Here is a 13,689-nt window from a genome sequence, read left to right as displayed (position 1 = left end):
TGCAGATGCTGGTTTCTACCGAAGATAGACACAAAATACCGAAGTAACGCAGCGGGTCAGACGGCATCTCTGGAGAAAAGGAGTAGATGACGTTTCTGGTCGGTACCCTTCTTCAGACTTTTCTTTGTTTCTTTCTTTGTGTCTGGATGTGTGAAATATTGTGGTCAGAAAGACTTTGCGAATGTCAGACTTGAAAATGTATCAAAAGGGGGAGGCATTTAGAGGTCAGCACTAAGTTTTGGTGTTGAGTTCCACCAGGCGGTCAGAATATAAACATTAATGAATGGATTTTTTTTAACCTTCGTGGACCGATTTATCTTGCCGTGATTGGCTGAGATGAAGGAATGCGTTAAAATATGTCATGATTGGCTGCAGTCCAACTCCCTGGTTGAAGTAACTGCACTGCTGCCTATCAGACGGCTTCTGATGCAACACAGCTGAGGCATTGTTGAGATGGTGTAGACAATGGGGCCTAGTGTGTTACTGAAGTGCAGTGCTCCTGGCAGATCAATGGGAGAGCTAAAAGGGAAAGATAAGGTCAGAAGAAATAGGAGTAGAATAAGGCCATTCGGTCCATCAAGTCTACTCCGCCATTCAATCTTGGCTGATCTATCTCTCCCTCCCAACCCCATTCTCCTGCCTTCTCCATATAACCACTGACACCTGTACTAATCAAGAATCTATCTATCTCCGCCTTAAAAATATCCACTGACTTGGCCTCCACAGCCTTCTGCGGCAAAGAATTGTACAGATTCACCGCCCTCTGACTAAATAAATTACTCCTCATCTTCACAAAAGAACGTCCTTTCATTCTGAGGCTAAGGCCTCTAGTCCTAGGCTCTCCCACTAGTGGACCCATCCTCCCCACATCCACTCCCTCTCGAGACCTTTCACCATTCTGGAAGAACGATGTACAATGAGAGAGACTGCACGGCTCAATCTGGCAACAACACAAAAATCGGGAGCTTTCAAGGGGAAGACATGGAAAATATTATTTCTTATCAGCACATTGGTTTGTCGTTTGTTCAGCAGAAGGTGAGGCAACCACTGTAATGGATTGACTGTAATCATGTATTGCTTGACTGGTCAGCACTCAACAAAAAGCTTTTCACTGTACCTCGGTACACGTGACAATAAACTAAATTGAAACTGAACTGTAGCGATCCTCACCAGTGCAACATTACTACGGCTGGGCTGGCTGAAGAAAATAACCCTACCTGGTGTTTCTTGTCATTAGTAGACAGATCCAGTGACGTTCAAATAATTATTGTTTGGCTTTTCTCACCCTTTTAAACCATCTGCACTGTCTGGACTACTTCCTTGATTATGAATCACCCAAGTCTTCAGCAAATTTGGATTCTTGATGGTTCTGGCACTATCCCATCTGGTGTATGTATTTCAGATTTTAAGCTTGCCTTGTTTCAGATTCCTTGAGGCCCTCTGGGTTTTCCCTTGGCTCTCTGCTGGGGTTGCAGAAGAAATGGGTCCAGGTAATTATCTCGTCATTATCACGATGTACCAGAGATGTGGCAAAGGCTTTGCTCAAGCACCGAATGGCAATTACTGCCGTTGTTGCTTCCAGCAAGTGAATAGAAACAAGCTCATTCTGTTTTTTGAATGCTGCAGCACTACTTTTATCTGATCAAAGCAGAAAATTGCAGGCTGCGTCATGGAATTTGATTGTGTAAGCCTGAAGAAATATGTGTTTCTGATTTACTGCAAATATTTGCCTTCTGCTGTTGATTTATGAGATGTCTTTGGCTGTCATTGTGACCTCCCACATAAGTGAAATATACCCCCAATGAAATGACATCCAAGGGAGTGTTTAAGTTCCTTCCTCCGAACCTTTGATTTTCCTTTCCTTCATCAAGCTCAGGCCAAGCTCGTGTTCCCTCCAGATAGTAGACATACAAGTGCGAGAGTAACTCAACGGGTCAGGCAGCATTCCTGGAGAAAACAAGATGGGTGATGTTACGGGTCGAAGGGTCCCGACCCGAAACATCACCCATCCTTTCTCTCCAGAGATGGTGCCTGACACGCTGAGTTACTCCAGCGCTTTGAGCCTATCTTTGGTGTAAACCAGCATCTGCAGTTCGTTGTTTCTACTCTTCTGTCCAGATAAGGGAGAAGCACAATGTTGAGATTGAACCTTGGACAATAGAGATACATAGAGGATTGAACCCAGGTCTCTGGCGTTGTAAGGCAGCAACTCTACAGCTGTGCCACCGTGCTGCCCTGAAGAGTTACCCATCTTTGTGATCGGTGGGAGTGAGCCGAATTTCATTCGCCCCAATATTTCTGTAGCTATCCAACTGTATAACCCAATCTTCACTTACCATTAAAATCGCCACAATAGGACACACAGTACTGGAGTAACTTAGCGGGTCAGGCAGTATCTCTGGAGAACTTGGACAGGTGATGTTTCGGGTCGAGACCTTCAGAAGAGAAATAGCCGCTCTCTCGTATCCCTGTTGCATCTCCATGGTATTATCCCTTCGGCATTCCTTTGGTTTTGAGAGTATGGATTTAACTGTACGTAACGGATGAGTGGTCAAGATACTTGCCCTCACTGGGTCTGGTCGAGATAGCGTGATCAGCCTTTGTTAATCAAAATGATTCGTTGTTCACGTTTTGGGTTGGAACCTTTCTTCAGACTGAAATAGAGATGGGGGGGGGGGGGGGGGGGGGGGGAACTAACCTGGAAGCGAGAAAAGACCAGAAGAAATCCAGGTCTGCAAAGCAGATGACCTCAATAAGGGTGGAGCCCACAATGGCCCATTGCTGGCTGGGGAAAGTGTGATAACAAGAGGGGGACAATGATGCGAACAGTGGAACTGGTAGGATGACTAGGGTGGGTGAAGGGGAGAGAGAGAGGTGGGGAGAGAATGCAGCGGTGACTGAAAATTGGGCAAATCAACGTTCATACCGCTGGGTTGTAAGCTGCCCAGGCAAAATATGAGGTGTCGTTCCTCCAATTTGCATGTGGCCTCACTGACAGTGGAGGAGGCCCAGGACTGAAAGGTCAATAGGGGAATGGGGTGTTAAAATGTTTGGCAACCAGGAGATCGTGTAAGCCAAGGTGAGCGAGCGTGAGCAAAACTATTGCCAAGTCTACGGTTTATGTTTAAGTTTGCAATCTTTATCTTTAGCCCTTCTCCTTGAACAAGGTTCTGTCCCCCCCCCCCCCCCCCCCCCTCCAACCTCCCTTTCCTTTAGTGACGTCTGATCATCATAATCTTTAACCATCTTACCCAGTCTTCCTTACAGTATGTGAATCTAGCCAACCTAATTTGCACATCTGGCATTGTGTAAAAGCTACACTTAATTAAAATCATTAATGCCATCCTATGCAAGTGTAACACAGGTAATTTATCCCACCTTGTCCATGACTGGCCCTGCAGCTCTTGGCAGGCCATCCACCTCCAATTCCTCTCCACAGCTGTTTGGGACTACACTTGTTTCAAACTCAATCACCCAGTTGAAACCAGAGTCATTAAGTATCTACCCACTTGCTTAAGGTTAACCTCCATTGTACCCCAAGGACCTTTAGTTGGTTCCTTTGGATTTCTAATCCGCTTGTTATTTCATATTGCCTTCAACCAACAATGCAGCATGGGGCCCAAGAAACTGCAGCTGATGGAATATTGAGCAAAAGATAGAGTGCTGGAGGAACTCAGTGAGCCAGACTGCATCCGGGAAGGGACTAGACAGCCAATGTTTCAGGCCATGTCCATTGATGAAGCATGAGAATTCCTTTGTGCTCTGACCCACTCAACTGGACGTAAATGCTGCCTCTCTTGACCACTATGCTTTCACTATGTGTTGGTCTGCTTGTTTCATGGATTTGGGCAGCAACGTGGCTCAGTGGTAGAGTTGCTGCCTTCCAGTGCCAGGCACCCGGGTTCGATTCTGACTACGGGTGCTGTCTGTACGGAATTTGTACGTTCTCCCTGTGACGGCATGGGTTTTCTCCGGGTGCTCTGGTTTCCTCACACACTCCAAAGACATGCAGGTTTGTCGGTTAATTGGCTTCAGTAAATTGTAACTTGTCCCTAGTGTGTAGGATAGTTTTGGTGTACAGGTAATCGCTGGTCGGCATGGACTCAATGAGTCAAAAGGACTGTTTCCCCACTGTATCTCTAAAGTTTAAAGTAAAGAAGAAATCTACTTGTGCTAAATATTGGAATGCACAGTCCAAAGTCTTCAGAATCTGAATTTCTTGACCATCTATTCTGACATGTGTCTGAAACTAAACCACTGATTTTGCGAACTTGATGTCATTTTTGACACGTTTTTGTGCTGTTTAATTCTGGAATCTTTCTGATGTCTGTGGTTGGATACATATTGCTGGCAGTCCTTCACGCTGCTTGGGTCTAAAGCTCTGGAATTGTTGCTCTATATTTATTCGACTCCTAGACCAAATGTCCATTTCTTTTGTTGTCTCCTTATGTGGCTCAACAACAAATATTTGTCGATTAACAGCCCTAATGAAGTTTGGTCTGTTATAGAAACTGTATAATATAATTGGAAGTTGTTGATGATGAAGACAAAGAAAATGCAATTCTGTCAACCTCGATAAGCTTCCTGTCGACCTCAATGTGGCCTAGGTGCTGATTAAAATGATCTACTTATGGTTATTATAATGTGACATTGGGCAGCCCTTTATATTACATTGCCCCACATATTGCAAACCAATAACAGTCAGATTTTCAGGTAGTATTTCTAGAGAACATGGTGATGTTTTGGGTCGAGACTATCCTTCAGACTCGAACCCAAAACATCACCTATCTTTGTTCTCCAGTGATGCTGCCTGACCTGCTGAGTTACTCCAGCACTTTGTGTCTTTTTGTGTATTAACCAGCATCTGCAGTTCTTTGTTTCTATATCTTCAATTTTCCCAAGTGTCTCTCATTCCATTAGAAATTTTCACTGTTAGAAGAACTTAAAAATGATAATCAAGCTCAAAGCAAACTTCAATGGAACATCTACCCCCTCCCTCCCCCCTTCCCCAACCCAGCCCTGAACAACACTTGTGTGTTAATCTCACATGTGCACTCAATATACGTTGGTGGTAAATCTTCATTCGTCTCTGGTCAAGGATGAGGAATTCAGCAGGCAGTTTGCAGAGAGTCTGACAAGCACCAATTAGGATGTGATGACAAGTCCCATGAACGCCTTTCCCAAGCGGTCAGTATTCATGTGTTAGTCTCGGTGGTGAGTGATGATAGGCCATTTGTTCCCGTTTAATGTTACAGCCCAGTGCAAATGTGTCCATGGTCTCAGAATGCAGCATGTGCTTTGGCTGCAGTTATTCAACACCAGCAAAGAGCCAAAGCATGGCAGACCGAGTGGTTCCCTCCTCAGCTCCCACTGAAGTAGTTGCAGTCACGTTCTACCCCTTCAGAGCTTGTACTGATTTGCAGCTGCGGTCTGCTAACTGGTGCTCGGAAACGCAAGAGTGTAACAGAAAGGAGACGAGGAGGAATTTCTCTAGTTAGAGGGTGGTGAATCTGTGGAATCCACTGCCAAGTCTACGCTTTATGTTTAAGTCTGCAATCATTATCTTTAGCCCTTCCTTCCCAAGCTTCTGCCTCCCCCCCCCCTCCAACCTCCCTCCCCTTCAGTGCCGTATGATCATCAGATTCTTTGCCCATTTTACCTAGTCTTCTTTACTTGAATCCAGCCAATCTAATTTCCACATCCGACATAGTATAAAAGCAACACAATCAAAATCATTAAGGACATCCTACGCAAATGAAAGGTAATTTATCCCACCTTGTCCTCCACCTCCAATGCCCCTCCACCTCCAATGCCTCTCCACCATCTTCAGCTGTGTGGGACCAGGCATTTTGTGTCTATCTCCAGTGTAAACCAGCGTCTGCAGTGCCTTCCTACACATTTTGTAAGAATTTGAATGTTGCAGTGGTGTTGATGGATTCTTGAGCTGGGAAGTGACTCCTCCTTGAAAGCCCTGGATTGAAACATGTCTCTCTTGACTCCTTCAGTCTTGATTGGATCTGAACATTTGGACATCCAGCTTATAGATGAGCCAGTCTTGAGCTGGTTCTGGAAGCTTAAAGCAAAGGTATGGATTTTGCATGATACCTCTGTCTCTTCCCTGTATTTGAGTAGGCAGCTCATTATTAGAATTCAACCTTATTTGACAAGTGGACAAAAATACACAAAGTGTTGGAGGAACTCAGCAGGCCAGGCTGCCTCTCTGGAGAACATGGATAGGTGACGCTTCGGATCCAGACCCTTCTTCCGGCTTCCTTATTGTGTCCCTTTGTGTCAAGAGAGTCAAGAGTGTTTTATTGTCATGTGTCCCAGATAGAACAATAACATTGTTACTTGCAGCAGCACAACAGAATATGTAAACATAGTACACTGTAAACAATATAATAAACGAGAGAAAAAGAAAGTTCAGTGTGTGTGTGTATATATACACATACTCACAAATACACACGCATATATATATATATATATATGCTTGTCAATATATATATATATATATAGATATATATAGATAAACCAGAATCTGCAGTTCCTTGTGTCTATAATTGACAAGCAATTCCGCTTCTTCCTCCACTTTTAGATTGTTACAGCAGGACTTGAAATGTGGTGAAGAATTGTCGACCAGGCCATCCATGGGGAAGACTTATTGTAGGAAGAGTGCAGCTCTCTGGTCATCATTTCATATCCAGGATGGCAACACCTTGCTTCTTCTTCTTTTTAAGAAAAGTCATCATTTTTGCAGTTAACAAAATATGCAGTTGTAATTTGTTTTTGAGCATCTATCTTCCTCTCCATACCCAGCTTTGCCATCCTACTTCGAAAGGTCAGCAAAGCAGCCTGTTTAGCACAGGGCTGGGCCAATCCAAGACTGAGCAGCAGACCTGACAAAACCTGCAGAATTCTGCTGGCTGTATAATCACTTCAACGATCACTCATCAACTGGTCCCATGCAGGAGCTCACAAATTGTTCTGCATTATCAGAGAGTCAATCGACAAGTCCCTTGTATGCTTTGTTCCATTGCACAATAGCTCGGCACTCTTTTGCTGCTTTTTTACTGAATCATTATGGGTAGACTTCACTAATCAATGTTTTCCTGACTTGCATAATGTACTTTAGTTGGATGTGGTCTGCCTTGTTCTAAATTTGAAAATGACTAACTGCTGTTGAAGTCTGACATACTGAAAGATCTTTAGATCAAATATCTAGCTATTTATCTGCAGTGCTCCAATAGCAATTGAAGAACTGTGGGTATTAGGTGACACCTTGGGGCAGTGATAGAGTTTCAGCGATAGAGCCAGAGACCCGTGTTCCATCCTGACTAAGGGTGCTGTCTGTACGGAGTTTGCACATTCTCCCTGTGACCGCGTGGGTTTTCTCCGGGTGCTCCGGTTTCCTCCCACATTCCAAAGATGTGCAGGCTTGTAGGTTAATTGGCTTCTATAAATTGCCCCTTGCGTAAAGGATGCAAAACTGGGGATAACATTGAACTAGTGTACGGGTGGTCATTAGTTGTTGTGGACTCAGTGGGCCGAAGGTTGCCTTTCCATGCTGTATCTCTAAACTAAACTAATTTGATGTTGCATCAGTAAAAGAAATGATGGTCCGTGATTGTTTGCATTCACTTGACTGTAAAACCACGATGCTGAATGGCATGGTCCAGTTAGCAGGTTGTAAGCTTCATCTGGACTTCAGAATGTCCGCAAAGCCCACTGGGCTGACACAGGGTATACTGCCCAGTTAGTGCATCGTGTATTCTCCCAGTCAGCACTCCCTTCTCCATTTATCTAGTATCCCCTTCATCGCATCCATGCTGTTCACCATTTCTGCTGAATTCCAGAAGGGTCTCGACCAAAACGTCACCTATTCTCGTTCTCCAGAGATGCCTCCTCACCTGCTAAGTTGCTCCAGCACTTTGTGTCCTTCTCTGCTGAGTTGCCAATCTGATTTAATAATGACCCTATTATATTTCAGGTCTGTCCACCCCAGACTTAAGGAAGCGATACGATACGATATGATAAGATAGATTTTTTTTTTCCTCAGGATGGAAATTGATCTGCCAACAGTCATAAAACACAACATACATGAAACTAGAAATTAAAGTGAGGAGTGGAAAGGATTGGGGATGTGCAAAGATTGGGCAGAGGAGTCAGTCTATCCCACGACAGAAGGGGGAAGGAGTTGTATAGATTGATAGCCCCAAGGAAGAAGGATCTCCTGTGGTGTTCTGTGCTGCATCTTGGTGGAACCAGTCTGTTGCTGAAGGTGCTCCTCAGGTTAACCAGTGTGTCATGGGCTGTGTGTGTGAGCTGTATTGTCCAAGATGCTCCACAGTTTGAGGAGCATCCTCCCCTTCAAGACCACCTTCCATGAATCCGCCTCCGTCCCCAGAAATTATTTGAGATCCACATTGCTTCAAGTATTCTGGTGTCAATGAAATGTTTGTTTTTCCTATTGCCTTTGAACCGAACAGGTGTAACATTATCACATTGATTTACAATCTGATGTGATGATAATTGATTGCAGATGAATTGATATCGGAGGCAGTGCCAGGCAAGCAGTGAGTGACAAGCAGCCTGAAAGTAGTGATTCTGGAGCAGAATATTTGAGCTGCCGTCCATGCCAGCACAGTTATACATCAGTGCAGAACCTGAAGATAGACACAAAAAGCAGGAGTAACTCAGCGGGACAAGCAGCATCTCTGGAGAGAAGGAATGGGTGATGTTTCGGGTCGAGACCCTTCTTCAGACCAGAAATGTCCCGCTGAGTTACTCCAGGTTTTTGTGTATCTTCGGTTTAAACCAGCATCTGCAGTTCCTTCCGACATAGTGAAGAACCCGATCCTGTTTTGCCAGGCCTCTACTTTCATGCCAATCGCTGTTGCAGAAGCAGTTTGAAGACACTCTGAGTTCCTTGCACGTAACCTCAGCTCCACAGGATTTATTTTAAATGGGCTTCTTTAGTTTAGTTTGGAGATACAGCATGGCAACAGGCCTTTCAGCCCACCGAGTCCACACCGACCAGCTTTCACACATTCACTAGTTCTGTCAAATGCACTGGGAACAATTTACAGATGCCAATTAACCTACAAACCTGTACGTCCTTGGGATGTGGGAGGAAATTAGAGCACAGGGAGAAAACCCGCCCAGTCACAGGGAAAATGTACCAACTCCACACAGACTGCACCTGTAGTCGGGATTGAACCCGGGTCTCTGGCACTGTAAGGCAGCAACTCTACCGCTGCGCCACAGTGCAGCTTCTCCATCAAATGGGTTGCTTGGCATCTTTGGAGTCAAAGTGGAAAACTGCAATTGGGGTTCGATTTTAGAAATAAAAGTAGCAATGGACGTTCTTCATCAGAAAATGCCAGCTTAACCACCCTTTCAGGGAAGGAGATATATATTTTTGGGGCTTTGCTATTATATGTGGATATGGAAGGGCATGAGTGGGGTTTGACTGTACAAGGGAATATTTTCCATTCTTAAGCAGTCTGGCACCAGATGTGTACTGCTTCCAATTGAGTTGGAATGTCAAATATGTGATTCAAACTATTTTTCCATTTCAGGCCAAAGACTGTCAGACAAAAAGTGAATTTGGGAGCTTGCTTCCAAAATAAGAGTTTTCATCGTGTTGATTTTGCAAATTAAAATGGTTTCTGTGTGCTGTGCATTGAGAGAGTAGAAGACAAATTACATCATAAAATAGGTGACATCATAAAATATGACTGCTGCTAAGTTACTTTCCAGCCCTCCTGTGGAGAGAATGGTGCCACGGGAGGAAGTGATCCATGGCAGTGGTACAAGATATATGTTTGTCTTGCACAGTGGCACAATGGTAGAGTTGCTGCCTCACAGCACCAGAGACTCCGGTTTGATCCTGACTACAGGTGCCAACTGTGCAGAGTTTGCACGTTCTCCGCATGAGTTTTCTCCAGGTGCTCTGGTTCCCTCCCACACTCCAAAGACGTGCAGGTTTGTAGGTGAATTGGCTTCTGTAAATATAAGAAAATAACTGCAGATGCTGGTACAAATCGAAGGTATTTATTCACAAAATGCTGGAGTAACTCAGCAGGTCAGGCAGCATCTCTGGAGAGAAGGAATGGGTGACGTTTCGGTTCGAGACCCTTCTTCAGACTGAAGAAGGGTCTCGACCCGAAACGTCACCCATTCCTTCTCTCCAGTGGCTTCTGTAAATTGCCCCTTGCGTGTAGGTTGCAAAAGTGGGATGATATACAACTGATATATGGGTGATCGATGGTCGCTGTGTACTCGGTGGGCCAAAGAGCCCCTTACCATGCTGTATCTTTAAATTAAACTAAACTAAAGCATCCATACCTATATATTTTTGGATTTGAAACATTACTTGCATTATTTAACTTAAGAGGGACGTTCCAAAGAAGGCAAGATTAGTTGTAATACAGCTAGATTTGTTTGCACTTGCTTACATTGAGCTATTTGACTTTTTAAACTAAGCAGCGTGACTTTGAGTAAGAATCATGTGGAAGGTTGAAATGTATGCAGTAATAAATAGTATTTGAGACACCTAGTTACTCAGTTAAGTAACAATCCAGATGTCAAGTGCATTCATTTACATATCCCTGAGCATTGTTCCTGAATGCACATGGATAACTAATATATATTTACTTTTTCTTTTCCATCCAAGAATCTCTCTACCCCCAAAAAATTGCAGCAGGATGATGTTATTCTCCAATTTTTTGGCTTCATTGACCAGTGCCTGCACAACATTGGGTTGTACTGAGCAAGCTCCCAAGTAGTTAGACACAAAATGCTGGAGTAACTCATCGGGCTGGGCAGCATCTCTGGAGAAGAGGAATAGGTGATATTTCGAGCCGAGCCCCTTTTTCAGACTGGGTGCCAAGTAGTTATGGTCAGCTTCTTTGTTCAACTTGTGTCCCAGGTTTCACCAGCCGCAAATTCATGCCATCAAACTTGTTCACTTCTTTAGCTGCTATGCTTTGTTCTCAGTCTTTTGCCTCTGTCTCTCGTGGGTGATTAAAATATGTCCAGCGGGTGTTTACATTTTAGAGGTACGATGCAGAAACCGGCCTTTCAACCCACTGAGTCAGCGCAGACCAGCGGTCACCCTGTAGACTGACCGACCATTCTGTCCTGGGCCTCCACTGTCAGAACCACACGCAAATTTGAAAAACAGCACCTCATATTTCGCTTGGGCAGCTACAACCCAACGGTATGAACTTTGATTTTTCTAATTTTAAGTAACTTCTGCAATCTCTCCCCCACAATAGCTGTCCTACCAGTTCCACTGTTCGCATCCTTGTATCCCTCTTTTATCTCGCCTTCCCCAGCCAACAATGGGCCATTATCCACCCTTCCTGAGGTCTTCTGTTGACGGCCCTGAATTGTATCTGGCCTTTGCTCACCTCCAGTTTATTTCCCCCAGTCTTTCTGCTCTGTATCTCTAATATAAACTAAATTAAAATTGGTTCCACAGTTCCAATGCAGGAACTTCTTCTTTCGTGTCCATCATTCAAATGTTACATCACTGGCATCATCCGTCCTGAAAAGGGCGCAAGCTTCCGGCGACAATCAGTGGGAGCCATCACTTGTACAATAGATGATGGTGGTTGCAGAATTAGCTCAGGACACTTCCAGTTTCCCGCCCCGTGACATGGGCGCCTCTGCTTTGGGGCCAGTGCAGGAACTGCATGCCGTTCATTCTTGACTGTGATATTCCACACCTCTGTGTTTAAAACAGCAGCAGGGGAGGCTGCATCATTGCAGCAGCTTCTGCATTTCTATTTGCATTTTCTTGCACTGCTGGGTCATTTGATTTGCCTCTCGATTACTGTGAATATTGGCCCATTGGATTCCTTGCTTTCCATCTCTGACACCTAGTTTTTGTTTGATGATTACCTTTGCTTTCTTTCTTAGTAGAATTCAAAGATTAGTTAGAATTTAAACTTTAGAGATACATTGCGGAAACAAGCCCTCTGGCCCACCAAGTCCATGCCAACAAACGACTACCCGTACATGCGTTCTATCCTACATGGTGGGGACAATCTAGGGACGATTTACAGAAGCCAAACCCACAAACCTGTACGCCTTTGGAATGTGAGGGGAAGCCAGAGCAACCGGAGAGAACCAATGCAGTCACAGGGGAAACGTGCAAATGCTGCACAGACACCCCCCGGGTCTATAAGGCAACAACTCTACAATTTGAGTTTAGGAGCAGGGAGGTTCTGCTGCAGTTGTACAGGGCCTTGGTGAGACCGCACCTGGAGTATTGTGTGCAGTTTTGGTCTCCTAACCTGAGGAAAGACGTTCTTGCCTTAGAGGGAGTACAGAGAAGGTTCACCAGATTAATGCCTGGGATGGCGGGACTTGCATATGAGGAAAGACTGGATAGACTGGGCTTGTACTCGCTGGAATTTAGAAGACTGAGGGGGGATCTTATAGAAACATATAAAATTCTTAAGGGGTTGGAGAGGCTAGATGCGGGAAGATTGTTCCCGATGTTGGGGGAGTCCAGAACCAGGGGTCACAGCTTAAGGATAAGGGGGAAGTCTTTTAGGACCGAGATGAGAAAACATTTCTTCACACAGAGAGTGGTGAGTCTGTGGAATTCTCTGCCACAGAAGGTAATTGAGGCCAGTTCATTGGCTATATTTAAGAGGGAGTTAGATGTGGCCCTTTTTGCTAAAAGGATCAGGGGGTATGGAGAGAAGGCAGGTACAGGCCACTGAGCTGGATGATCAGCCATGATCACATTGAATGGCGGTGCAGGCTCGAAGGGCCGGATGGCCTACTCCTGCACCTATTTTCTATGTTTCTATGTTTCTACCGCTGCGTCACTGTGTTGCCATAAAAGGAATTGAAAGCTGATTTCTGGATATTTTATAAGCGTGACTTTTGTTTGTGACTTTTGCACTTTTTTATTCTAAATGGTTTTGGCTTCTAACCCAAGGTGACCAAAAGCTTTGCTATTTTACTGTTTATCGATCCACTTATTTTTTGTCCTTTAAAAAAAATTCCGCTGTTACCCAGTAACTTGAATTGCAGTGTGTAAACAAGGTCTGATTTTTGGAAGATAGACACAAAATGCTGGAGTAACCTGGCAGGACAGGCAGCATCTCTGGACAGAAGGAATGGGTGACGTTTCTGGTCGAGACATTTCTTCAGACTACATTTTTAGAGGTTGGGGTATTATAAAGTTACAGTGTGATAATTTTAATTAAGCAGAATGGGCTGCTATGAATTGTATAAAATATTAAACCTAAAATCTAAAATGCACAGAAGAAATTGTGTAAACAAATGACTATGACTAAGTGGAGGAGATGGGTATAACTGAAGCCAGCTGGATAGTTCATAAAAAAAGAAATACTTGGGTTTAACAACATTTCACAGATTCCAACCTGCTACCAATAACCTAAACGCACACAGTCTTTTGCCCAGAGTAGGGGATTGGAGAACCAGAGGACATAGGTTTAAGGTGAGGGGGGAAAGATTTAATAGGAACCTGAGAGGTGCTTTTTTTACATAAAGTGTGCTGAGTGTATGGAACGAGCTGCTGGAGGAGGTAGTTTCAAGGCAGCTACTATCGCAATATTTAAGAAGCATTTAAATAGATACATGGAATAGGTAGGGTTAGAGGGATATGGGCCAAACGCAAGCAGATGGGACTAGTGTAGATGGAAC

The 13,689-nt window shown here is 44.3% G+C and overlaps 1 protein-coding gene across 7 annotated transcripts in view; it reads left to right on the top strand.

Moving 5' to 3' along the window:
• LOC144597234 (alpha-actinin-1) overlaps positions 1-13,689 on the top strand; it is a 197,119-nt gene that overhangs the window by 56,295 nt on the left and 127,135 nt on the right. The gene's annotated exons all lie outside the window — the stretch shown is intronic.

Source organism: Rhinoraja longicauda, chromosome 10, assembly GCF_053455715.1.
Source record: "Rhinoraja longicauda isolate Sanriku21f chromosome 10, sRhiLon1.1, whole genome shotgun sequence".
Taxonomy (NCBI): Eukaryota; Metazoa; Chordata; class Chondrichthyes; order Rajiformes; family Arhynchobatidae; genus Rhinoraja; species Rhinoraja longicauda.
This window is presented reverse-complemented; position numbering and strand designations above follow the sequence as displayed.